This window comes from Pleurodeles waltl, chromosome 11, assembly GCF_031143425.1.
Source record: "Pleurodeles waltl isolate 20211129_DDA chromosome 11, aPleWal1.hap1.20221129, whole genome shotgun sequence".
Lineage (NCBI taxonomy): Eukaryota > Metazoa > Chordata > Amphibia > Caudata > Salamandridae > Pleurodeles > Pleurodeles waltl.
In genome coordinates this window covers 534805950-534831557 of record NC_090450.1, presented here as the reverse complement: position 1 = coordinate 534831557, position 25608 = coordinate 534805950, and the positions used below count along the sequence as shown (strand labels likewise).

The following is a 25608-nucleotide window of genomic DNA, read 5'->3' as shown; positions in this document are numbered from 1 at the left end:
CTTCTGCGCTGCTGAGAAGTGAGTCTAACTTACACAGGATGGAGGATGGCGCTCCCCACAGGCCTCCTTTGTTGGAGGGAAAAGCTCTATGGGTTCTAAGAGTAAGGCTAAGACCAAACATTTACTCACAACCCACAAGATTGTGATTGACAATATAAAGGACACTGATAATAAGATGGATTGTATAGAGTCTGATAAAGACTTGGATGATATCAGTAACTCTGATTTCTGGATTGGTCCACTTTGCAAAAAAGCTAAACCAGTGTCAAATGAACAACTTTCTACTCCCCTCCTAGACGCTGAAGGGAATCCTATGTTTGATCCCAAACTAATTCACCACCCTATTTCCGAGTGGCTGCCTTCGGATCAAGTCGCAGAATATATTACAGTCAAATTACGCCTCCCTCTTGACGAACAAGTGCGCACCAAACTTCGCTCCGAATGTCCTAGACCTTCTCTTCCTCTCCACATTACTTCCACTCCCTCTATTGATTCTTCTATGAAAACTTTTTTCTCCTAGTTTGGGAAGGACCTGCGTAAAGGAGTGGACAGAGCTTGGTCAGTCTGTCAAGACAAAGTCCTAGATATAGTAGGTCCCTTGGCCTGTATTTTTGAGATGGCGGAATCCTCCATACTGAATAATGATGCAATCGATCCGAAGGAACTCTCTCTATGGATTCAGCAAGCCTTCTGTCTTCTTGGAAATGCAAACTCTGCCATGACCCATGAACGACGAAAAGGTCTTCTCCTTAAATTGGACCCTAAACTGGCTAACCTCGCCGATATGGACCCAGGCCCCAAAGCGGATGGTTTGCTGTTTGGAGATTCCTTTATCAAGGAACTAAGAAGATATGTCACAACCTTCGCTTCTCTGGATAAATCGCAACAATCACTCAAAAAAGTTTTTAATGCGCAGGTTTTTGCCAGGGCCGGTAGAGGAAGGGGTCGCTCTTCCGTCCGTTATGCCAGATATCAAGGCTGCAGAAGCTCCTTCAATTCGCAACAACAAGACTTCCATCCTCAGTTTTATGCCCAATGATCCAGAGGCTTCAGAGGCAGGAACCAGCGTAACTCCAAATCCTATACTCCCTCAGGTAAGCCAACCTTCTGGCCATCTTTCCATAGGGGATCATCTAAAATTCTTTCTCCACAGTTGGAAAGAGATTACTTCAGATCCCTGGGTTCTCGATACAGTCATTGGTTATTCATTGGAATTCTACGACACCCCCTTCCAATCGTCTTGCCCTCCTCCTCTAAAATTCTCAACAGACATGGCAGCCCTGGTTTCTTCGGAAATCCAGGCACTCCTTTTCAAACGAGCCATCCAACCTGTTCAACCTCATCATTCAAGTTTCCTAAGTTCCATTTTTCTAGTGGTCAGGAAAAACAAGAAGATCAGACCAGTTATAAACCTCAAACAATTCAATCAATTTGTTGTCTATCGCCTTTTCGAAATAGAAACAATTTTGCATCTCAGAGATTCTCTTCTCTTGAACAACTGGTTGGTTCGTCTAGATCTTCAAGACGCCTATTTAACAGTACCCATTCATTATTCTCACAGACCACCCCTTCAGTCCCAATGGCTTCATCAAACCTATCAATTTACTTGTCTACCTTTCGGTCTTTCTTCAGACCCTTAGTGCTTCACCAAGCTATTGAAACCGGTAGTCGCTCATCTCAGAGCTCAAGGGTTCAGACTAATAAGTATCCTTCTTATGCATCAAAACATGTCCACTCTCCGCTCTCAACTGTCTAACACCATATCCCTCCTGTCGGAGTTAGGGTACATAATCAACAACGACAGATCTGTACTAAACCCATCCCAATCCACAGAATTCCTAGGATTTCTAGTGAATGCCGCTCAAGGCACTCTTCAACTCCCAGATACAAAAGAAAAATCCATCAAGTCAGAGATAATCCACTCTTTACAGCAGACTCCTCTCTCCCTAAGGTCTGTTGCAAAAATTGTAGGTCTTCTTTCCTCCTCGATTCAAGTGATTTTCCCGGGACCCCTTCATTATCGAGCGCTCCAAAGATTAAAGATTCAGCATTTGCACATTAGAATCCAATGCAAGCCTAACAGGTTGGGTAGCAAGGTGTGGTCAAATATCGACTGGAGGCACATGGTCACCTCAGGAGTCTTCATTGCACCCCAATTGTTTAGAGATGCTTGCAGGCTCCTTTTGCAATCAAAGGTGGACAAAGTACAATGTTCAGACCTTCTTCGTATGGACAACCTCTCGGCTGTCAAGTACATAAATCATCTCGGCTGTACCAGATCAAACCACTGGCCGAATTAGCCAAAAGCCTCTGGGAATTTTGCCTTCACAGAAAAATTTCAGTTCAGGCAGAATATATGCCAGGTTCTCTCAACTCAGTGGCAGATTGGTACTCACGTCATCTCTCTGATTTCAGCAATTGGAGGCTTAATTCTTCCATCTTCAATTTGATCCATCGCAAATGGGGTCACTTTCAGATAGATCTCTTTGCCTCTCGACTCAACACACAACTCCCTCAATTCTTCAATTGGAGGCCATATCCTCAAGCCCTAGCTACGGACGCCTTTCTTCAAGACTGGTCACATTCAACAAATTATGCATTTCCTCCTTTCATTATGATCAACAGGGCTCTTGCCCAAGTACGGCATCAGATGGCCACCGTAGTTCTTGTAGTCCCGTTTTGGCAGTCCCAAGTTTGGTTCCCCCCTCTTCTTGAATTATCCATTGACTTCCCTCTCCTTCTCCCCTCCTTCCCATCCCTTCTTCTTAACCCTCAGGGTCTTCCCCACGATCTGATCCTCAACAAATCCCTTCTTCTCTCAGCCTGGAAAGTGTCAGGTCTTCTTCCTCCTATCCAGAAATTTCACTTGAAGCTTCATCCTATATTAACAACTCCTGGGCCCCAGGTACATCCAAAGCCTACAAGTCTGCTTGGTCAATCTGATCTAGCTGGTGTCTGGGAAAATCTAGCAATCCCTTTTTAGCAGCTTTAAGCCTAATAGTTAATTTTCTTGCTTCCCAAGCTAGCTCTGGTAAATCCTATAGGACTATCAATCTGTATAGGTCAGCTATTTCCCTTCATCATCCCTTCATCAATGGTAAACCGGTGGGCGAACATCCTGTTATTTGCCGGCTTTTAAAGGGAGTAAAATTCTCCAATCCTCCTTTTCCTAAATATACAGTTTTGTGGGATGTTATCCTTGTTCTACAAATGTTTCTATATTGGCAAGATAACAACTTGTTGTCTCTAAAAATGCTTTCTGCTAAAATAACTATGTTGCTGTGCCTAGTCTCTATTAAACGTCTTTCAGATGTCAGGGCTCTTGATGTTTCCGCTCGTCATTTTACTCCTACAGGTGTTCTTTTCAATGCTTCTAGACGTACAAAAAACAATATTTCCTCTGTGTTTTACCCCTTTTTCCCCAAATATCCAAAGCTATGTGTGGGTAATTGTAAAAGTTTATGAAAAAAAGACAATTGATCTCAGAACGTCTTCAGCTACCCAACTTTTAATTTCCTTCAGGAAACTCTATAAACCAGTTTCTTCCCCCACCTTGGCTCGTTGGGTCAAATGGATTATGTCACTTGCAGATAATGACACCTCTAGATTTGGAGCCCATTCTGCTCGGGGTGCTATGGGGTCCAAAGCTTTCTGAGCTGGTTCCCGTTTGGAAGACATTTTGAGATCAGCAGATTGGTAAAATGATGTTACATGTTGTACTTTTTATTGATATGTTTTAGTTGATATGCTTTAAAAAAGCATACTAGGAGCCTCCGGTCTTGTAAAAAAATGTAGATTTTTCAAATAATTATGATGAAAAGTCTTAATTTTATTAAAGACACAGAGGCGAGTATTATCCCACCACATATATGCTAACTTTGTTTTTATATCCTTCCCTTCAGTCTCTACCAACGCTCAAGCGATTACCTCTGGATAAATCCCTGCGTTCTTCTAACCTCAAGATTCACACGTTCTCTCATCCTGTGTTTCCTTCGGATTGTCTCCAGTTGCATTCCAGCAAGACAGTGTCTGCTTTTTCTCTGGATTGGTTTCAAGACTTGTTTGCTCTAATTTTAGCTGCCTGTATAATTGCTTGCATAGTTCCAATGTTTAAATCCTTTTAATGACTTCTCGCACAAGAAAAGAGGGCTGCTTGCTGTCAAGCCTGGTATTTCTTTTAGGTGTATTGTGTTCTTATTGGTCATTTGTTTTTTTCTTTGTTTCCCAGCTTGTTTTGCTAGCCATATGGGATTGGTTATAGTTCTTGTCTGTAGCTGCTATTGTAATTAAAGCAGGAAAAGTAAGCATAATACTCGCCTCCATGTCTTTAATAAAATTAAGACTTTCCATCATGATTATTTGGAAAATCTACATTTTAAGACTATGGTGGTCATTCCAACCCTGGCGGTCAATGACCGCCGGGTTGGAGGACCGCGGGAGCACCGCCGACAGGCCGGCGGTGCTCCCAAGGGCATTCCGACCGCGGCAGTAAAGCCGCGGTCGGACCGGCAACACTGGCGGTCTCCCGCCAGTGTACCACCGCCCTTTTGAATCCTTCAAGGAGGCGCAGCTAGCTGCGCCGCCGAGGGGATTCCGACCCCCCCCTACCGCCATCCAGTTCCCGGCGGTCCACCCGCCGGGAACCGGATGGCGGTAGGGGGGGTCGCGGGGCCCCTGGGGGCCCCTGCAGTGCCCATGCCACTGGCATGGGCACTGCAAGGGCCCCCGTAAGAGGGCCCCTACAAGTATTTCACTGTCTGCTTGGCAGACAGTGAAATACGCGACGGGTGCAACAGCACCCGTCGCACCTTCCCACTCCGCCGGCTCGATTACGAGCCGGCATCCTCGTGGGAAGGGAGTTTTTCCCTGGGCTGGCGGGCGGTCTTTTGGCGACCGCCCGCCAGCCCAGGGGAAAAGTCAAAATACCCGCCGCGGTCTTGCGACCGCGGTACGGTATTTTGACGGCGGGACTTTGGCGGGCGGCCGCCGCCGCCCGCCAAGGTCCGAATGAAGGCCCATATCACTTGTGGTTACTTTGTAGGAAAACTTATGCTCAATTCAAAAGACCTGAGTTGGTTATGTTGACAAGCCAATGATAATGGCTAAAGCCTTGATTGGTTCACTGGGAAGAGTCCATTGCCATAGATGTGTTTATGTTTATTATAAATGTTATAAATGTCATGACAGAGACAGTAGGCTTGGCTTCTTTATTGTGAAGATCATCTGTTAAAGCCCAAAGGCCTTTACCAATGGACTAGTATCACACTGTGTTACAGGCTATAAACAGCTATTGTGTTACATGAAAATCTCACATATTAACATACTAGGCAAAGGTTTTCTGACAGAGCCCCGGGGTTAGAAGAATTTCGCTGTGATAATCCTTCTTAGGCCCTTTTGAGTGAAGTTGTATATTAAAATAACTCTAATTAAATGTATTACAAAGCCAATGAGTCTGACATGCTTGTTGTGAAAAACACACATGCTAAAGGCAAAAGGCTTTTAAAGATGCAATGTTATTATGCCGTGCTAAATAAATCCTGTAGGCAGGTATTTTCTTATATGGAACCTGTCAAATTCCAATAGTAAGCAATGATTTTATTGTTGGTGACCATTCAACATAACCATGGGGATAGAAGATTAGAACCATGATAATCCTTATCAGGACCTCTAAAGCAAGATATTATTCTTTTGACCATTGAAATTGTGAACTTTTGGTTGCCTGGTGGAAAACCTTATAGTTAACACAGTATGCAGTTGGTTTTGTGACAAGCGCATGATAAAGGCTACGGACCTGATTGGTTAATTTGGAAACACTATCTCAAATCTGTTTATTGTGAAATGTTATATTAAAAGCAGAGGCCTGGTTTAGTAATTATGAAAATACATAATCCCAACCCAGTAGGCCTTTAGGGGTGGCTTGTTACTCCATTGCATTAGAGCCTGCAACGTATCTTGTTAATAGAAATATCATAGGTTACCTTTGTAGGCATTTTGCTGCTGATTACCCCCTTTGATAAACCCTATGGGTGGAACATTTGCACTGTTACAATCATTTCTAGAATCTCATTATCACCTTTTAGAAACTGTAGGGGGTAGGATTGGCACTGTAATAACTCTTACTAGAATATATGTTCAGGAGTACTGACACACTTTTTGTCTGCCAGGGATTTGTAATTAAAACAAATCAGTAAAATACTTTCATGCATATACATACAGAAATACACAATTATTTATATACATAAATAAGCTTTGAGTCAGCCACCTTCTGCCATTGGTCTGTATGAGTTTCATTTAAACTCTGCTTCAATCCCTGACAGCATACAGCATGGGGTAATGGGTCAGCCCACTTCAGCCATTGGTTCTCTTACACTGTGAGTGATAGCATTTGTCTGACCACATGTGCACATCCACACGAAAAGAGCATGCTTCAGTGCCATAGCTAGTGGTTCAATCCTTTCATTTTCCATTTCTCCCTTTAATTCCTTTTATTGTCCTCTTTTAATTTTCATTTTTAGGTTATACTAATGTTCCACAGACAGTGCTAATGGGGAACTTGCTTGACATGCATTTTTGAGGCAGTGTACTGCATCCCACGTAGACATAGTGTCTAAATCAGGCAACCAACATGGAATGATATTGGCTGTAGTGTATCACTGTATCATTGTTTCACCATAACAGGATCACCAATATGTTTGATCTAAATATGGTGGATATGCTGAAAGTTTTAAACAACCATGCACTATGAAAAATATCATTGCAAGAAGACCACCAACTGCTATGTGTATTTTTATTTGCAAGCATCTGCATGCCATGTTTAGGAGGCAATATGTTCTCACTTTTCTATTTTTATTCTTTTAGTTTATCTTGCATATGAGTTTGTGTATGTGTGTTACTGTAGTTGTATAAGTAGGTGAATGTAAGACTGCATCAGTGGTGGATGAATGGATACACGAGTGCAAGGATGAGTGAGAGAGTGCATGTAGGAAACTTTATTGAGCACCTAATCTCATCAGTGACTGAGGAGACACTTTCATTTATAAGCCAGACCTATTGGCATTGCCAATTCTTCTTTTCATTTTTTGCTCCTTTCATTTACCAAATGTATCTTTGGCACATTTTCTAATACGGGTCGCCAGATGGCTATAGGGCAACGTTGTGAATGAATGGCCCTCCAAGAATGATAGTACAGACATGTATGCATGTGTTAACTATCAGTTTTAGGCCTGGCATTAGCCAAGACCCTTTTTTTACTAAACGTATATGTATACCATACCTCTTTGTAGGGGCTTTTAGCCACCCATTTTCATACATTGTTCTGCTTTTGTGTCCTGCACATTTTATTTCTGGCCACTGCAGGTTACAGCATGGGGCAATGGGCAAGCCCACTATCTTCATTGTGACTGATGAAATTCTGCCCTTTTCACCACGAGTACATCAACACTCAAAGTAGTTCCGTAAAGTGAAAGGGACTACTATGGCTATGTGCTCCTTCTAAGACAAAAAATATCTTTGCTTTAGTCAATGTTTTTTTTTTTAGCTGGACCAGGGCTACAGCTTCCCCAACAATAAAGTTTTGCAAAAACTATGACAAAATAAAACAATAATTGGCAAGGATAAAAGACTGTCAGCCAACGTCAGACCTAATGCTTGTTTACATTTGATAATGCAATCTTAACTGTCTGTTAATCTTCATATAAGGCACCACCATGCCATTATAAGGGAGGCCCATATGCCAATACAGGAGCATCACTTTAATGCCTGCCTTGGGCAGGTTTTAAAAATGATAGAAAAAGATGGCCAATGAAATCTTGTAAACTTCACTGCACCATTTTTTCAGGCCTCCCTGCGGGGGAATGCCCCCCGCTCACATTATACCTGGCGCAGGCATAATGTGTCACAAGGGGTTACAATGTGGTGCAATGCATGCATTGCACCACTTTGTAAATGTGGCGCGGGGAATCATCTCCTTAATGCTGCCTTAGCGTAAAAACAAAGGAGCATATTTATACTCCGTTTGCGCCGAATTTGCGTTGTTCTTTTCGACGCAAATTCGACGCAAAACTAACTCCATATTTATACTTTGGCGTTAGACGCGTCTAGCGCCAAAGTTCATGGAGTTAGCGTCATTTTTTTGCGTGAACACCTTCCTTGCGTTAATGATATGCAAGGTAGGCGTTCCCGTCTTAAAAAATGACTGCGATGCATATGTGTCGTATTTATACTCCCGGGCAAAAATGACGCCCAGGAGTGGGCGGGTCTAAAAAACCCGCATTTGCGCCGGATTTTAGCGCCTGGGTCAGGGCAGGCGTTAAGGGACCTGTGAGCTCAGAATGAGCCCAGAGGTGCCCTCCCCTGCCCCCAGGGACACCCCCTGCCACCCTTGCCCACCCCAGGAGGACACCCAAGGATGGAGGGACCCACCCCAGGGACATTAAGGTAAGTCCAGGTAAGTATTTTTTTTAATTTTTTTTTTGTGGCATAGGGGGGCCTAATTTGTGCCCCCCTACATGCCACTATGCCCAATGACCATGCCCAGGGGACAGAAGTCCCCTGGGCATGGCCATTGGGCAAGGGGGCATGACTCCTGTCTTTGCTAAGACAGGAGTCATTTCAATGGGGGATGGGCGTCGTAAACAAATGGCGCAAATCGGGTTGTGGCGATTTTTTTGCCTCAGCCTGACTTGCACCATTTCTGGACGCCCATACGCCATTTTCCCCCTACGCCGGCGCTGCCTGGTGTACGTCGTTTTTTTTAACGCACACCAGACAGCGCCGGCGGCTAACGCCGGCTAACGTCATTGAATGAATACGGCGCCCGCATGGTGCTTCAGAATGGCGTTAGCCGGCGCTAATTTTTTTGACGCAACACTGCGTTGGCGCAGTTTTGCGTCAAAAAGTATAAATATGGGCCAAAGTCACTAGGGTGATGCAAAGGGGCGGTAGGGGCTTGTAAATAAGCACCATAGTTTGTAAAAGCCAAGCTGTAAATCATAGAATATACTTAAGTGTTCATTGTAATATGTTGAGAAAACGATTACTGCAAATACAAAAAACAGTGCTCGCTAAAAAGATGTGCCTTCCAAAGGCAAGGACACTCAGAGCTGATTCTGAGTTCAGTTTGCCTGCTTGGGACATGGTGTCCTACATTCTCACTTGTGGGTCCTTCACGCCCGACGAATGAAGGTCCCCCAGAACATGGATTCCCGTTGGACCCCACACTCTTCCTTGTCGTCTGAAACATGCTGGGCCTCGCTGTCCTGATCAGTTATGGATGGGTAAAAGGTGGCAATCTCGTTTTCTTCATAGGCCACAGGGCGCGAATGCTGGGCACTAACCGGCCTGTAGTGCCCATGGTTTTGGAAACAAATTGCATAAAAGAAGGCTGCAAGGTGCAGCAGACAGACTAGGCCGAAGATCACCACCACCACAATGATATGGTACTCCCAGGGTGAGGGCTCTATTCCAGGCATCAGTGGGGTCCATGTTAAGTTTTCCTTGGTCAAATGCCCGCCAGCCATGGTTCCAGGTGTCAGATTCATAACAGTGTTGAAAGAATCAGGGCAATGTCTTCTTCACTCTCTCCTTAGGCAATCTTTCGTTCTCACCTTGAGAGTTGTAAAAGGAGGAAAAAGGGTACTTGGTGGGATGCTGCATCCTGCTCCTCTGAAAAAGAAGCCAGACAGGTGAATTGTGAGTTATACACAATCAATAACTGAATGGGCGTTTCACAAACCATTTGTGAGGGACGTAGTGCTAAAGGGGTATCCTTTTAAGTACTCTTACAGATCTTAATAGTCCTGAATCTTTCAATTCTATTTTAGTAAGAGTGAAATAGAAGACAGTCCATTCTGAATGTTGCTTGAACAATCACATTTCATTTCAATTACAGACGTTCTGAGCCCAACAGCATATTTGAGTACATAACAAAGTACTAGAAGAATACTACTTTCCATACTCCAAAATACCTTATTGAATAGGCCATCACACTTATATTTATACTGTTATTCCTTTATTTCCATAGCGAAAAGGTTCCATTGAAAATGGTGGATGTTGCATTATACCCAAACCCTGCAATGTAACATACAGATTACAGGTAACATCTGGTGAACATGGCCTGGCAATAGCTCTAGTGTTTCCCCAGGGTGTAGAACCCTACCACTTCACGCACATGCTATTTTACACAGGAACTAAAATATATTCAAGCGCCCAGACATACACAGGAGAGGGCCCCATAAGCCTCCATCTTTAACCACAGAAACAATGCCAACACATACAAACCATAAGGACACCACATAGCTGCCACTTTGCAGAGAACTGACACAGTACACAAGTATCAGGCTACTTGTGCCACACACATATCTTAATCTAAAAGCACCACAGAACGCTCTCTTACTTTGGAAACAAATGTAACACACATAACAACATTGAACACCACATGCCAGTCACCTAAGACTACCCGTCCCACACTAAAGAGGATGATTAGTCACACACTATGAGTAAACTAAGGCTCATATTTACAAGGGACTTGCACTGCCGTTGTGTCGCTTTTTGTGATGCAACGGTGGTGCAAACCACTAAATCATATTTATAAAGCCACACAAAGCCACTTTGCGTGGCTTTGAATGGCCTCATAAATATGGAGTAAAGCAAGGCAGTGCAAATCACTAAGTTGCTTTGCTCTGTGCTAGGGAGGTGTTCCATGAGTGTTGCAGTGGGTGTGCCCATGGATTTTCACGCTTCCCCAGATTGACAAGACCTTGTAAAACCTTGGTATGTGCCAAAAATCTTGCACATCTCCAGGGGAGGCGCAATAAGATGAAATATCTTTATTTCTCTGCGTTTTTTCCTCTTTCTATGCATGGACGTCAATTCACTGAAATGCCAGGGGTAACGGAAGTGACATCACACGCACTTTGACCTCCACTTTTACTGACACACACACATACTTACACATACACACACATTCACATTTACACACACTTTCTCACATAAGCACATTCTCTCCCACAAACATGCACACCACACACATTTAAATGCATTTTTTAATTACCCTAGCTGCTGTGGAAGGGCATATTCCAGCAAATTGTACTCCATTTGTATTACACTAATAGTGAAATAAATATTTATTATTATTATTTACTATTAGGTGGATAAAAAATTGATAGAAAACAAAGATTGGAACCCCAACTGAAGGACCAGATGCCACTGTGTTTCTGCCACTGAATTTGCCACCTTTGAGGCCAGGGGTCGTAAAAGCAGTGCCAGAGGTGGCAAAGAGCAAGCCAGGGGTCGCAGCTCCGATCTCTAAATGACGTCCATGTTTCTATGTGTGCTGCAGAATGCAATGGTGCCTGCATTGGCTCTAGGCTGCCATAACGGTGCCAGTGCAGGGGGAAAGGAGAGGAATGCGCTGTATTGCTTACATACAGTGAATTCTTGCCCTTTCCCTTTGACTTGCTGTGCTGCCCTGTGCCAAAATCTTGTAAATGTGGGCCTAAGTGTATGATACATTTTTTTTAAAAACTGTAGTCTTATGTAGTTACCGAATATTGGGCTATCAACAGTTAGCAGGTCTGGCCTTCCCACTGCCTAAACTCTTGTGTAGTTTTCTCTTGTGCCTATTAGTTATCAGTAGTAACTGGTGGGCATTTTGCACGTGAGTTCATACTTTGACTAGTATTTCTTCAAGCATGGAAACATATTGCACTCATGGATGAAATGCTTGCAAACGGCTGAAGTTGCTTGGAACATTACAACTTTTGGGTACTTTGGCCCTCAATATGAATAGACCGGTGTTTGGTGTGATATTTATTGTACTTAATACAATTCAAGGCAGAGGGAGTTGAAATCTAGTGGGTATGATAAACAGTACCTAATACAAGTTCTTAGGGAACAGAGTGGCTTTCAGGGCTTACCATGCCAAAATCCAAAAGTTCTGGTAATTACCAGGCATTTGTCCACTGGTCGATTCCACCAGGTATGACCAGCTGAAATTTGCCAGAATATCAGAAACAAAAATATTGTGTGGCTAGAATATCATTAAAAAAAAATTGAGGACCAAAATGGTAAGTGCAAATAGTAGGTAAGTATAGATTTACTATTCTTAACTTTGCATCTAGGTACCTTGAAGATATATATATATATATATATATATATATATATATATATATATATATATATGGAAAATATCACTTACCCAGTGTACATCTGTTTGTGGCATGTAGTACTGCAGACTCACATGCTATGCATTGCTTCCGCCATCTAGTGTTGGGCTCGGAGTGTTACAAGTTGTTTTTCTTCGAAGAAGTGTTTTCAAAGTCACAGGATCGAGTCACTCCTCCCCTCGGTCATACTGCGCATGAGCATCGACTTCATTGTTAGATTGTTTTCCCGCAAAAGGGTGTAGGAAGGAGTGATAGAGTGTAAGAATATAAATGTTCTATAAAAAATAGTAAGTAAAAATAGATGTACATGCAAATGTAAATGTATATACATATGTACAAATAAGAAAACTGCAACGACTACAGGCTTCTGGGGAGGAGGGAGGGTGCATGTGAATCTGCAGCACTACATACCATGAACATATGTACACTGGGTAGGTGACATTTTCCGTTCGATGGCATGTGAAGATACACATGCTATGCATAGACTACAAAGCAGTTGTTCTCCCCATAAATTGCGGTGGCTACCCTGAAGGAGTTGTTTGAAATAATGTTTTTAAGACAGCTTGACCAACATTGACCTGTTGCTTTGAAAATACATCTACACAGTAATGCGTAGTAAATGTATGTGGTGTAGATCATGTGGCAGCTTTGCATATATCTGCCATTGGTATGTCTCCTAAAAATGCCATAGAGGCACCTTTTTTCCTAGTGGAATGTGCTTTAGGTGTGACTAAAAGTTGTCTTTTTGCCTTAATGTAACATGTTTAAATACATTTAACAATCCATCTAGCTAACTCTTGTTTAGAGATAGGATTACCTTTATGTGGTTATTGAAAGGCAACGAAAAGTTGTTTAGTTGTCCTAAATTCTTTTGTTCTATCCACATAATACATTAGGGCTCTTTTAAGGTCAAGAGTGGAAGGGCTCTTTCTGCGGTTGAATCTGGCTGTGGGAAGAAGACTGGCAATTCCACGGTTTGGTTTATGTGAAAAGGGGAAACAACCTTTGGCAGAAATTTTGGATTAGTTCTAAGTGCGATTTTATGTTTGTGTACTTGAAAAAAAGGTTCCTCAAGAGTGAATGCTTGTATTTCACTAACTTTTTATTGAAGTAATCGCTAATAGCAAAGCAACTTTCCAGGTTAAAAATTGAATCTCACAGGAATGCATGGGTTCAAAAGGTGGGCTCATTAGCCTTTTGAGAACAATATTCAGATTCCAAGCAGGAACTGGTGGTGTTCTAGGTGGAATAATACGTTTTAGTCCTTCCATGAAGGCTTTTATAACTGGGACTCTAAAGAGTGAGGTATGTTGTGTAGTCTGCAAATATGCTGATATGGCAGTAAGAGGAATATTAATAGATGAGAAAGCTAAATTTGACTTCTCTAAATTAAGTAGGTAGCATACAATATAATGTATTGATGCTGTAAGCGGCCCAGTATTTTTAAATTGACAGTAATAAGCAATTTGTTTCCATTTGTTAGCATAGCATTGCCTAGTTGTAAGCTTGCGTGCTTGTTTGAGAACTTCCATGCATTCTAATGGAAGTTGTAAGTATCCAAATTCTATAACTTCAGGAGCCAAATCGCTAAATTGAGAGCACTGGGATTTGGATGTCTGATTTGTCCTTTGTTTTGAGTTAACAAATCCGGTCTGTTTGGAAGTTTGTAGTGAGGTACTACTGACAGGTCTAGGAGTGTTGCGTACCAAAGTTGTTGTGCTCATGTTGGGATTATGAGTATCATGGTGAGAGAGGTCTGACGCAGTTTGTTGACCAGAAATGGAAGTAGTGGAAAAGGGGGAAAAGCGTAAGCAAATATCCCTGACCAGTTGATCCATAGAGCATTGCCCTTGGACAGAGGGTGTGGGTGTCTGGATGCGAAGTTTTGGCATTTTGCGTTTTTCACTTGTTGCGAATAGGTCTATTTCTGGTGTCCCCCACTTTTGAAAGTGCAGATGAAGTACTTGAGATTTAATTTCCCATTCGTGTATCTGTTGGTGTGTTCTGCTTGGGATATCTGCTAGCTGATTGTGTATTCCTGGGATGTATTCCACTAGTAGATGAATGTGATTGTGAATTGCCAATTTCCATATTGTTTGGGCTAGAAGGGACAGTTGAGATGAATGTGTCCCGCCTTGTTTCTTTAGGTAATACATGGTCATCATATTGTCTATTTTTATCAAGACCGTCTTGTGTTTGAGAAGTAGTTGAAACGCTTTTAGGGCAAGGAACACAGCTAATAATTCTAAATGGTTTATGTGACAATTTAGCTGTTTTGAATCCCTTTCCCCTTGAATGGTAAGGTTGTTGAGATGAGCTCCCCAACCTATCATTGATGCATCTGTTGTTATTGTGGTCTGAGGCACAGGGTCTTGAAATGCCGTTCCTTCATTAAATTGCTGAGATTCTACCATTGAAGGAATCTGTGCGGTTGGTGGTCTAACAACACTAGATCTTGCAATTGACCCTCTGCTTGAGACCATTGATGTGAGAGGTACTCTTGTAGTGTTCTCATGTTTAGTCTTGCATGCAGTACTATTGCTATGAAGGATGCCATCATTCCCAATAGTTTCATGATAAATCTTACAGTGTATTGTGGATTTGGCTGCATTTGTGGTATGAGATTTTGGAAAGCTTGTATTCTTTGTGTATTTGGATAGGCTAAGGCTTTTTGCGTTTTGAGAATAGCACCTAGGTAAGGTTGCACCTGTGATGGCTGAAGATAGGATTTTTGATAGCTGAGAGTGAACCCTAGTGTATGTAGGGTCTCGATTGTGTATTGAGCGTGTTGTTGACATTGTATAAAATTGCTTGATTTTATTAGCCAATCGTCTAGATAAGGAAAGACATGTATGTGTTGTCTTCGTAGGTAAACTGCTACTACCGCTAGACATTTTGTGAATATTCTTGGAGCTGTTGTTATGCCGAATGGTAGAACTTTGAATTGGTAATGTTTTCCTGCTATCACAAACCTTAGGTATTTTCTGTGAGTTGGATGGATGCATATATGGAAATATGCATCTTTGAGGTCTAATGCAGTCATGTTATCTTGTTTTTGTAGTAGTGGAATGACGTCCTGCAGAGTTACCATGTGAAAGTGTTTGGACAGGATAAATAGATTTAGTGGTCTGAGATCTAGAAAGGTCTGAGAGTGCCATCCTTTTTGGGAATAAGGAAGTATAGTGAGTATACCCCTGTTCCTTGTTGAGATTTTGGGACCAATTCTATTGCCTCTTTTAGTAGTAGCAATTGTACTTCTTCTTGTAATAGAACATTGTGTTCTGGGGACAACCTGTGATAACATGGAGGAATGTTTGGAGGAGTAGAAATCAATTCTAGGCAATTTACCATTGCGGATAATTGAAAGTACACATTTGTCTGTGGTGATATTTTGCCTTTGGGAGTGGAATTGCTGCAGTCTGCCCCCCACAGGAGATGTGTGGGGTTGTGGCATGCTTAATATGTCACTGTTTTGATGGGGGTAGTGACTTGTTTTGAGGCCTGGAATTTGTCTCTAGCTCTAAAGCGTTGGCCTCTATAACAGCCTCTGAATCCCCCTCTCTGGTACTGCTGTTGTTGCCCTTGTTTAGACTGGGAGGTAGATACCTCTGTGGATTGTGGCTTGAATCTTCCTCTAAATTGCTGTCTATGAAAGAAGCCTCTGTAAGGTGTTGTATATAAGGCTCCCATTGCTTTAACAGTGTCTGAGTCCTTCCTGAGGTTTTCTATTGTGGTATCAACCTCAGGCCCAAACAGGTGTTTTTTTATCGAAAGGCATATTCAATACTGCCTGCTGTATTTTTGGCTTAAATCCAGAGGAACGTAGCCATGCTTATCTGCGTATGCTGACAGCAATATTCACGCTTCTAGCTGCTGTATCTGCAGCATCAAGGGCAGATGGTTTGGTGCTCTATTGGCAGGTGTTGTAACAGCTCCTGCATCTCATCCCAGTGGGCTCTATCATACCTTGCTAACAAGGCTTGTGAGTTCACAATTCGCCATTGGTTAGCTGCTTGTGTAGGTACCCTCTTTCCAGCAGCATTAAATTTCCTACTCTCTTTGTCAGGGGGAGGGGCCCTTTTTCTAGCGGCACAACCACTGAGTCTGGAGGTACTTGGTGGGTAACGTATGCAGGGTCTGTAGGTGCAGGCTTATATTTTTTATCAATGCGGGGTGTTAAAACCCTAGCTTTAACCGTCTCACTGAATATCTCATCCGCATGTTTTATCATGTCAGGTATCATTGGGAGGCACTGGTATTGTGAGTGCGTGGAGGATAAGGTATTAAAAAGGAAATCCTCTTCCAAAGGCTCACTGTGCATAAGTACCCCGTGGTACGCTGCTGCCCGAGAAATAACCTGCGTGTATGCAGTAGTGTCTTCTGGTGGGGAAGATTTGGAAGGATATGAGTCCGGGTCATTAGCAGGTATAGGATCTGGATCAGACAGATCCCATGGATCAACTGTATCACCATGAGAATATGTTTGTGAATGAGTTGGTGAAGGCAAAGGTGGTGGGCTAGTGGGTGGTGGAGAAAAAGAAGGTTGTGGTGAATGATGGGGAGAACTATGCATAGGTAATGGCTTCTCCTTCCTTTTGAAAATCTTCGCTGGTGGTGGAGCAGTTTCTAAATGTTCCTGAAATGCCAACTTTCTCTTAGTCTGTAGAGGAGGTGCAGTAATTATTCTGCCAGTCTCTTTATGGATATGGATCCTTGATTGTCTCTCATCCATGATTTCCATAACTGGTTCTCTCATAGATGGTTCCATATCTCTGTGTCCTCAGAAATATATTCAGATGGTTTCAATGATTTAGAGGACTGTTCTTCATATGATTTGGAGCTCTGCTTAAGATGGCTCAAAAGTCCTTGTTCTTCTGAATAAGAAGACATTTTCGGCTCTGAAGATGACAGTTTTTTGGGGCCTGAAAACGCAGCCGGTTGTTTCGGCTCCAACGCAGGACGTCGAGGCTTCGACTCCGAAGAGTGTAAACGTCGGCTCGGGTCGGAAGTTGAGCTTTTGGTCGACTCGCTCGACTCCAGTATCGAAGGAGGTGTGGCACCCAAGGCCTTTGAGGACTTTATAGGAGTGGGCGTAGGGGCAGTCATACTCACGTGCTGACTGGCAGTGATGAGTGTATTTTCCTCCTAGTCTTCTTCGGAGTCAGTGTCTCAGATGGAAACTGCCAACTGCACCTGTTCTTCCTCCATGGTGTCGATAAACTCGGTACTCTTCAACGGCATTTCCAGTCTCCTGGCTCTCCGGTCACGCAGGGTCTTCTTGGATCAAAATGATCGACAGGCCTCACAATCCTCTTCTCGGTGATCGGGAGAGAGACACAGATTACATACAAGGTGTTGGTCTGTGTATGGAAATTTTGCGTGGCATCGGGGAGAAAATCGAAATGGAGTCCGATCCATCAGGCTTCAACGTGGTAGGCTCGAACAGCTCCTAGTTGGGCGCTCACGCCCCGAAGTGCGAAATTTGGTTTTCAACTGTACTATTGGTTCGACTACGGGTGGAAACTTGATCTAAACAATACCGCCAGTTAAAGAAAGTTATCTGAATCGAAATCTCTGAGCGAGAAGAAACACGTCCGAACCCGACAGTGGAAAAAAAACAATCTAACAATGGAGTCGATGCCCATGCGCAGTATGACCGAGAGGAGGAGTCACTCGATCCCTTGACTCCGAAAACACTTCTTTGAATAAAAACAACTTGTAACACTCTGAGCCCAACAATACATGGCGGAAGCAATGCATAGCATGTGTATCTGCAGCTGCACATGCCATCGAATATATATATTGCAGGGTGCTCCTTACTAGAGCTGCTCTCCACCTAAACTTGGGAACTACCCAGAGTTCTCTATTCTTTTTTGCATAATTTATGCATCACTCTAACCCTGAAAGGGATTTGTTTTGACTTATACTGGGTGCTCCCTTGTGTCTGGACAAAGCTAAACCTCTCTGATGAGCTCTAATGAGAGTGAAACACATGTCAGGTGTTGCTTTTACTCATTCCAGGTTGGCTTGGACGGTATTTTACCAGTCCAAAGCTGTAATACTGTGCCTGGAGTGGTAAACGGCTTTTGTCATTTTACAGCTCGGCAAGGTTGACACTGTGTCAAACCTATGCTTAAAGACTTTGCTGTACAAATGGCAAAAGACTTTGTCACTATCTAGCTCGGCGTGGATAGCACTATCCTGATCCAATGTTTAAAAACTTTGCTAGATAAACCGGCATTTGAGGTGAGCAAATCTAGAGTGTCGATGGTGTTGCAGGGTGCTCCTTACTAGAGCTGCTCTCCACGTAAACTTGGGAACTACCCAGAGTTCTCTATTCTTTTTTGCATATATATGTATATATATATATATATATAGGCAAGGTACATATATGTGGAATTATATGTAGTAAAACTTTGCTTACCTGTAATAACTTACCTTACCTATATTTTTGTACTCGATATGTTTTTGCTGCATAGATCAGAAATTGATAGGCCAATCAAAATAGGGGCTTCTGTAGATTTTGCGAGAAACACCCGAGGTTTGTGAGAAAAAAGTTGCCACCTTATCACCACATATGCATCCCTTCCGTTCTTCTTCCTACAGCAACTAGTCACATGCTTTGCTCAATTTGCTCAATCCTCCCTCACTTCAGTATCTGTTAAACTCCTATGACAAGTGAACACCTTATGTGTCTCTATTTTTCTGATCCTTTCATTCTTCGAGTCTCCCAGAACCTCAGCACTGCAACAGCTCTCTTACCTGCCACTTAATCCTAAGCATGACATGGTACAGCCAGCGCACAGTCTACCCAGCCACCTGGAACTACACAAAGGAAAGGCTACAAAAGAATTGTAGACCTTCTCTAGAGCACGCTCAATGTACACTCAACTAGGAAACATTCATTAACCGGTTCTGTGCCGGGGACGTAACCCTTACATCCCGGCACCAGAGCTCGGAGGGAGCGTGGGCTTCCCCCCCCCTCCTGGCAGGGCTGGAAAGGGAATCGCTTCCCGTTCCACCCAGACCTCCCCTAGTGACGTCTGATGACGTCAGCGTGCGCTGACCTCAGCAGAGAACGCCTCCCATCGAGCTGGATCGGAAGAGAAATGGTTAGCATTTCTCTTCCAGTCATGTGATGGGGGCCTGAGAGGCTTCAAAGGGAAGGAAAGGAATTCCCTTCCCTTTGAAGTCTCTCAGAGCATTTCAGCAGCCGGATCGTGAAGCAATCTGGCTGCTGAAAAGCCCACTAGACACCAGGGATCATTTCCAAAAAGGAAATTGGCATAAGGGGAGCGATCCCTTGGGAAAGGGTTGCTCCCCAGGGGGGCAATTATTTTCAAGGCCTTTTCTGCCTCCCCTTGGGGGCAGATCGGCCTATTGTTCTTAGGTTGATCTGCCCCCAGGGATCATTTTTTGTTTTTGTTTTTTAGAGTTGGGGAGCGACCCCTTATGCAAGGGTCGCTCCCCTAGGGGGAAAATTATATTTAGGCCATTTCTGCCCCCCTTTTATTAGGCTAATCTGGCCCTAAGGTCAATTTCATGCAAGGGGAATGACCCCTTAGGCAAGGGTCGCTCCCCGGGGGGGGGGCACATTTATTTTAGGCCATTTCTGCCCCCCTTAGGGACAGATCAGCCTATTTTAATCAGGCCGATCTGCCCCCAAGGGGGGCAGAAACCCCTGGGCTCCTGGGATTTTTTTGTTTTTTTTTTTTACAGATGGGGAGCGACCCCTTAGGCAAGGGTCACTCCCCTGGGGGGGAAATTGTATTTAGGCCATTTCTGCCCCACTTGGGGGCAGATCTGCCTAATTTTATTAGTCCAATCTGCCCCTGGGCAGAAACCACTAGACACTAGGGAATTTTTTGTTTTTTATACTTGCGCATAAGGGGAGCGGCCCCTTGGGCAAGAGCCACTTCCCAAGTGGACAAAATATTTTTAGCCCTTTTTTGCCCCCCGGGGGCAGATCGCCCCATTATAATTAAGTTGATCTGTCCCGGGGGGGGGGGCAGATACCCCTAGACACCAGGAATATATTTTTGTTTCTGTTTTACTTTTCTTTATTATTTATGGGGAGTGACCCCTTAGGCAAGGGTCGCTCCCCTGGGGGGGGGGAGGGGAATTGTTTTTAGACCATGTCTGCCCCCCTTGGGGGAAAATCAGACTATTTTTGTTAGGCAAATCTGCCCCCAAGCGGGGCAGAAATCACTAGACACTGGTGATTTTTTTTTTTGCGCCAATTTCACGCAAGGGGAGCGACTCCTTAGGCAAGGGTCGCTCCCCTGGGGGGGGGCAAATTTATTTAAGGCCATTTCTGCTCCTGTTGGGTGCAGATCCGCTTATTTATATCAGGCCGATCTGCCCCCGGGGGGGGGCAGAAACCACTTAGGCACCAGGGATTGGTGTGTGTATTTTGTTTGGGGAGGCAGTCCCTTGGGGGCAGAAAGCTCACTAGAGACCAGGGAAGATTATTTTTCAAAATAAGAGGGTGCGGGTATGGCCATACCCCCACCCAAAATAAATTGGGCCAAAGTTGTTCTGCCCACCAGTGGGCAGATGGGGCAATTACCTCCGATCCACACCCCAGGCGGGCAGAAAGTCTACTAGATGCCAGGGAATTAAAAAAAAATTGTGGGGTGGTGGCTACCAACCAGTATGGGCCTGGTTATGACCCCACCCCAACTGAAGAGGGTAACAGTCTTTCAGCTCTGCCTCGCACACTAAACATCTTATCCCATGGCAAGCAAGAGGACATATGATTATTTTGGGTTTCGGTTTTACATTTGGGCCATGAGAGCTTGGCTGACTCTCAAAATCGTCCCACTTGGAATGGTGAGGGCTGCACTTTATGGACTTTGGGACGCTGCCATGTAGAAAAATCCACAAGACCTAGACACATCTGAAAACTAAACATCTGGGTGATTCCAGGGTGGTGTGCTTCACATGCACCCTGCACCATTGTGTTACCCACAATGCCTCCAACTTTGCAGGAAATCACCCATTTTCCCCACATTTTTGTGATGGAACTTTCCGGAATCTGCAGGAATCCACAAAATTCCTACCACCCAGCATAGTCTAATCCATACCGATAAACATTCTGCTGCACTTGTCAGCCTACATTTTTTTTTTTTCAAACTGCCCTTTTGGACCCGCTTTGGTTCCCCCTCAATTTCAACATGTTTTTAGCTCTTCCCTGTCACAGGCACTTGGCCCACCTCCCATTTTTACTGGGAGACTGAGGGGTATGTTGGGTGGTAGGAAATTTGTCCCGGTGCAGTGATCCCACACAGAAATATGGGAAAAATTAGATTTTTTTAGCTAAATTTGAGGTTTGCTGAGGATTCTGGGTAAGAAAACATTGGGGGATCCATGCAAGTCATACCTCCCGGGACTTCCTCGGGTGTCTAGTTTTCAGAAATGTCTGGGTTTGGTAGGTTTCTCTAGATGGCTGCTGAGCCTAGGACCAAAAACGCAGGTGCCACTGCAAAAACAGGTAGTTATGTATTTGATAATTTTGATGTGTCCAGATAGTGTTTTGGGGCATTTCGTTTCGCGGGCAGTAGGCATACCCACACAAGTGAGGTGCCATTTTTATCTGTAGACTTCCGGGAACGCTGGGTGGAAGGAAATTTGTGGCTCCTCTCAGATTCCAGAACTTTCCTGTCACCGAAATGTGAGTAAAAAGTGTTTTTTTAGGCCAAATTTTGAAGTTTGCAAAGGATTCTAGGTAATAGAACCTGGTGAGAGCCCCACAAGTCACCCCATCTTGGATTCCCATAGGTGTTTAGTTTTCAAAAATGCGCAGGTTTGGTAGGTTCCCCTAGGTGCCAGCCGAGCTAGTGGCCAAAATCCACAGCTAGGCACTTTGCAAAAAACAGGTTTGTTTTCTTTGGGAAAATGTGATGTGTCCACGTTGTGTTTTGGGGCATTTCCTGTCGCGGGTGCTACGCCTACCCACACAAGTGAGGTACCATTTTTATCGGGAGACTTGGGGGAACGCTAGGTGGAAGGAAATGTGTGGCTCCTCTCAGATTCCAGAACTTTCTGTCACTGAAATGTGAGGAAAAAGTGTTTTTTTGCCCAAATTGTGAGGTTTGCAAAGGATTCTGGGTAACAGAACCTAGTGAGAGACCCAAAAGTCACCCCATCTTGGATTCTCCTAGGTGTCTATTTTTAAAAAATGCGCAGATTTGGTAGGTTTCCCTAGATGCCGGATGAGCTAGAGGCCAAAATCTACTGCTAGGCACTTTGCAAAAAAACACGTCAGATTTCAATGTAAAAATGTGATGTGTCCATGTTGTGTTTCCTGTCGCGAGCATTAAGCCTACCCACGCAAGTGATGTACCATTTTTATCGGGAGACTTGGGGGGGACACAGAATAGCAAAACAAGCGTTATTGACCTTTGTTTTTCTCTACATTTTTTCCTTCCAAATGTAAGCCAGTGTGTAAAAAAGACGTCTATTTGAGAAATGCCCTGTAATTCACATGCTTGTATGGGCACCCCAGAATTCAGAGATGTGCAAATAACCACTGCTTCTCAATACCTTATCTTGTGCCCATTTTGGAAATACAAAGGTCTTCTTGATACCTATTTTTCTCATTGACCGAGCACCATAAATTTTGCTCCTTTTACAGTCTGGCTGTAAAACCATATTTTCTTTACTGTTTGTTTGCGAAGCCTCCACGTTGTCGTTCACAATAATAGCCTTGTGTCTCACTTTTTCGTTGATGACATGGCCGAAATATTATATGCATCCCTCCACAAATTCACACTTGCTTTTTCTTATGATGAGTAATGTAGAAAAACAGAGAAATTTAGGAAGAAGGGTTACGACTGGTGAAAAGGGCATGCCCAGAATACCAGGAGGCCGATCGTACCCTTTCTTCTTGTTGCCCTAACAATCAGAACGAGTATGATACATTTTTCTAAAAAACTGCAGTCTCATGTAGTTACCTATTATTGGCCAGATTTTAGAAACCGTGAATGTTAATTAAACCATCCTCCCAGAGCAGTTCTTTTTCAAACGTTCAAAGACCACTATCAACCATGTTGGTCAGTCTCGTTTTCCCTCGAGCTTCTACGCTATTGCATGCTCTTAGAGGTTTTATTTCAGTGAAAACAAAGATTAGGTAAGTCCCATCCTGCAACATGAGCAGCGAATGTTTAATTAAAAGTCCCGAGTAAGGCACCAGTCCGCTGAGAATGAGCTGTTCTAGTGGGAACAAACACATTGTATATGCAGGGTTACCTGGACAACAGTTGACTTTAGGAGGCCCAAAGTATGTTTCTAAGTATGATCTTGGTATGATTTCTTTGAACTACACAGCGCTCTGGAGTAGGAATGTGCGCGCACTCCATTATATGACAGTACTAAACTCAGGCAGATTACCTCTGGGGAGACAGGATGTGGCAGGGTAGGGAATCCAGGACTTCAGGAGAAAGAATTCTTTGTATTCTAATTAAAGCAGAGCCGGTTGTCCAGGATTCTGGAGAAAGAGAGAAAGAGAGACGTATTGCGGTTGTGCTACTTGTTACCGTAGGTGGATAATTACTAATGTTGCAGCTATCAAATCTTGTTTCCAAGAGCTGTGCTAATTCTCTGCAGTTCAACTTTGATAAACTAGTGAGTTGGTGCCACGATTAGAGATACTCTAATGAGATATAAACAAAATAAAAATCAAGATATTTCTAATATTAGAGACATTTGATTAGAAGAAACCACTTGCATAGCTTAAATATTAGAAATAATCTGTGGCTGTTCCATAGCAAGAAAAAAGCATGATATTTTGCATTATAACACACAGGTGGGACATTAGAATTAGTGGAGTGCCATCAGTGTGAGAAATTATTCCCTACCGTCCAAGTTGGATAATGATTTTGATACTTCCAATACTAGAGCTATTCCACTGTAGTTACAAACAGAGAAAAGATGTGGTTTACGTGTTATTGTGCACCACAATGATCATTAATGCAACCCGTAAAGGGAATTGACACCACAACATTGGACCATATATACTATTTACTACGTACTAATACGTTGGTTCTTTATATTTTTAATCTTTGTGGGTCAGAATCCAATCTACATCATGTATATTAATGAAGTAGGTTGCAAATTATGACTTTCTATGGTTGGAGGCCATCAGAGGGTTTGTGGCCTGCTGGTGCCAGAAGACCACCATGTTTGTGATTGCTTTTTAATAAAGCTAACATTGTTTTTAATAGCAGCCTGTTAAGGAAAGAGACTGTATTTAAAAAGAAAAGTTTCTTTTTCTAAACTTTGTTTATGAGGAGGCAGTGGTCTTTTGGACCACTGCCTACTCTTAAAAAACATTCTTTTTACATTCACAAAGGGTAGGGGTCCAGAGGGAACGCCTTCCCTTTTGCAAATAGGTTACCATCTCCTTTGAGGTGTGAGTAAAAAAAATATTTTTTGTTTGTGAGCAGATTCGAGTACCAAAACACTGATACATTAGTTACCAATTTGGGGCCAGATGTATCACACTTTCTCGCATTGCAGCAAGACAATTTGCTGCGCTGGGCTACGAGAAAGGGAGAAGACAGGAATGCACCATATATAACATTTTATGGAGAATTTTGCGCCAAGGCAATCACCCTTACGCCACGCTGCAAGGGTTGCTGAGTTGCAGGCAGGATAGATTTTATGCAGGAAGGGGCACCTTCCTGCACAAAAACAATCCTTAGAGGCATTTTCCTCTTTCTATGGAAAGAGAAAACAGCAAGGTGAAATAGAGATATTTTTTCTCAGTGCACCTCCCCTGGGAAAGTGTAACATTTTGATGCATTCCCAGGTTTACCTGTCTCGGTTAATCTGGGAATGCACCAAAATCCATGGATGGATGAGAGAAAACACCTGCTCCACCCATGAAACAACTTTACAGAGTAATGCGAGGCAGTGACTTGTGCTGCCTTGCATTACTCCAAATTTACCAAGTCACACAAGATAGCCTTGCATGGCTTAGTAAATCTCCTTCTCGGCTATGCGTCACCCTGTGTGGCCCTGAGTGGCACAGGGAGACACAAAACTGATAAGTTTGACACTTGGGCCCATATTTATACTTTTTGATGCAAATCAGCAGTAGCGCAGATTTGCGTCAAAAAGTTTATCGCCGGCTAACGCCATTCCATCGCACCAGCCGGATGCCTTATTTATGGAATGACGTTAGCCGGCGCTGCTGCCTGGTTAGCGTCAAAATAAATGACGGTAACCGGGCAGCGGAGGCGAAGGGAAGACTGGGGGTTGTGCGCCAAAGAATGGTGCAAGTCAGGTTAGAGTCAGAAATATTGGCTCTAACCTGACTAGCGTCATTTTTTGACTTTACAACCCCCATGGAAATGAAGACAGGAGTCATGCCCCCCTGCCCAATGGTCATGCCCAGGGGACTTATGTCCCTTGGGCATGGCCATTAGGAACAGTGGCATGT

The 25608-nt window shown here is 43.5% G+C and overlaps 1 long non-coding RNA gene across 1 annotated transcript in view; it reads right to left on the bottom strand.

Annotated features, from left to right (window-relative positions):
* Nucleotides 1-5193: 5193 nt before the first annotated feature.
* Nucleotides 5194-25608, bottom strand: part of LOC138265850 (uncharacterized) — a 76407-nt gene continuing 55992 nt past the window's right edge. The window contains exons 2-3 of the long non-coding RNA XR_011199436.1: nt 23556-23652; nt 5194-9663 (exon numbers count right to left, since the gene is read on the bottom strand). This is a non-coding gene — a long non-coding RNA (uncharacterized lncRNA). The remainder of the gene's footprint in view (nt 9664-23555; nt 23653-25608) is intronic.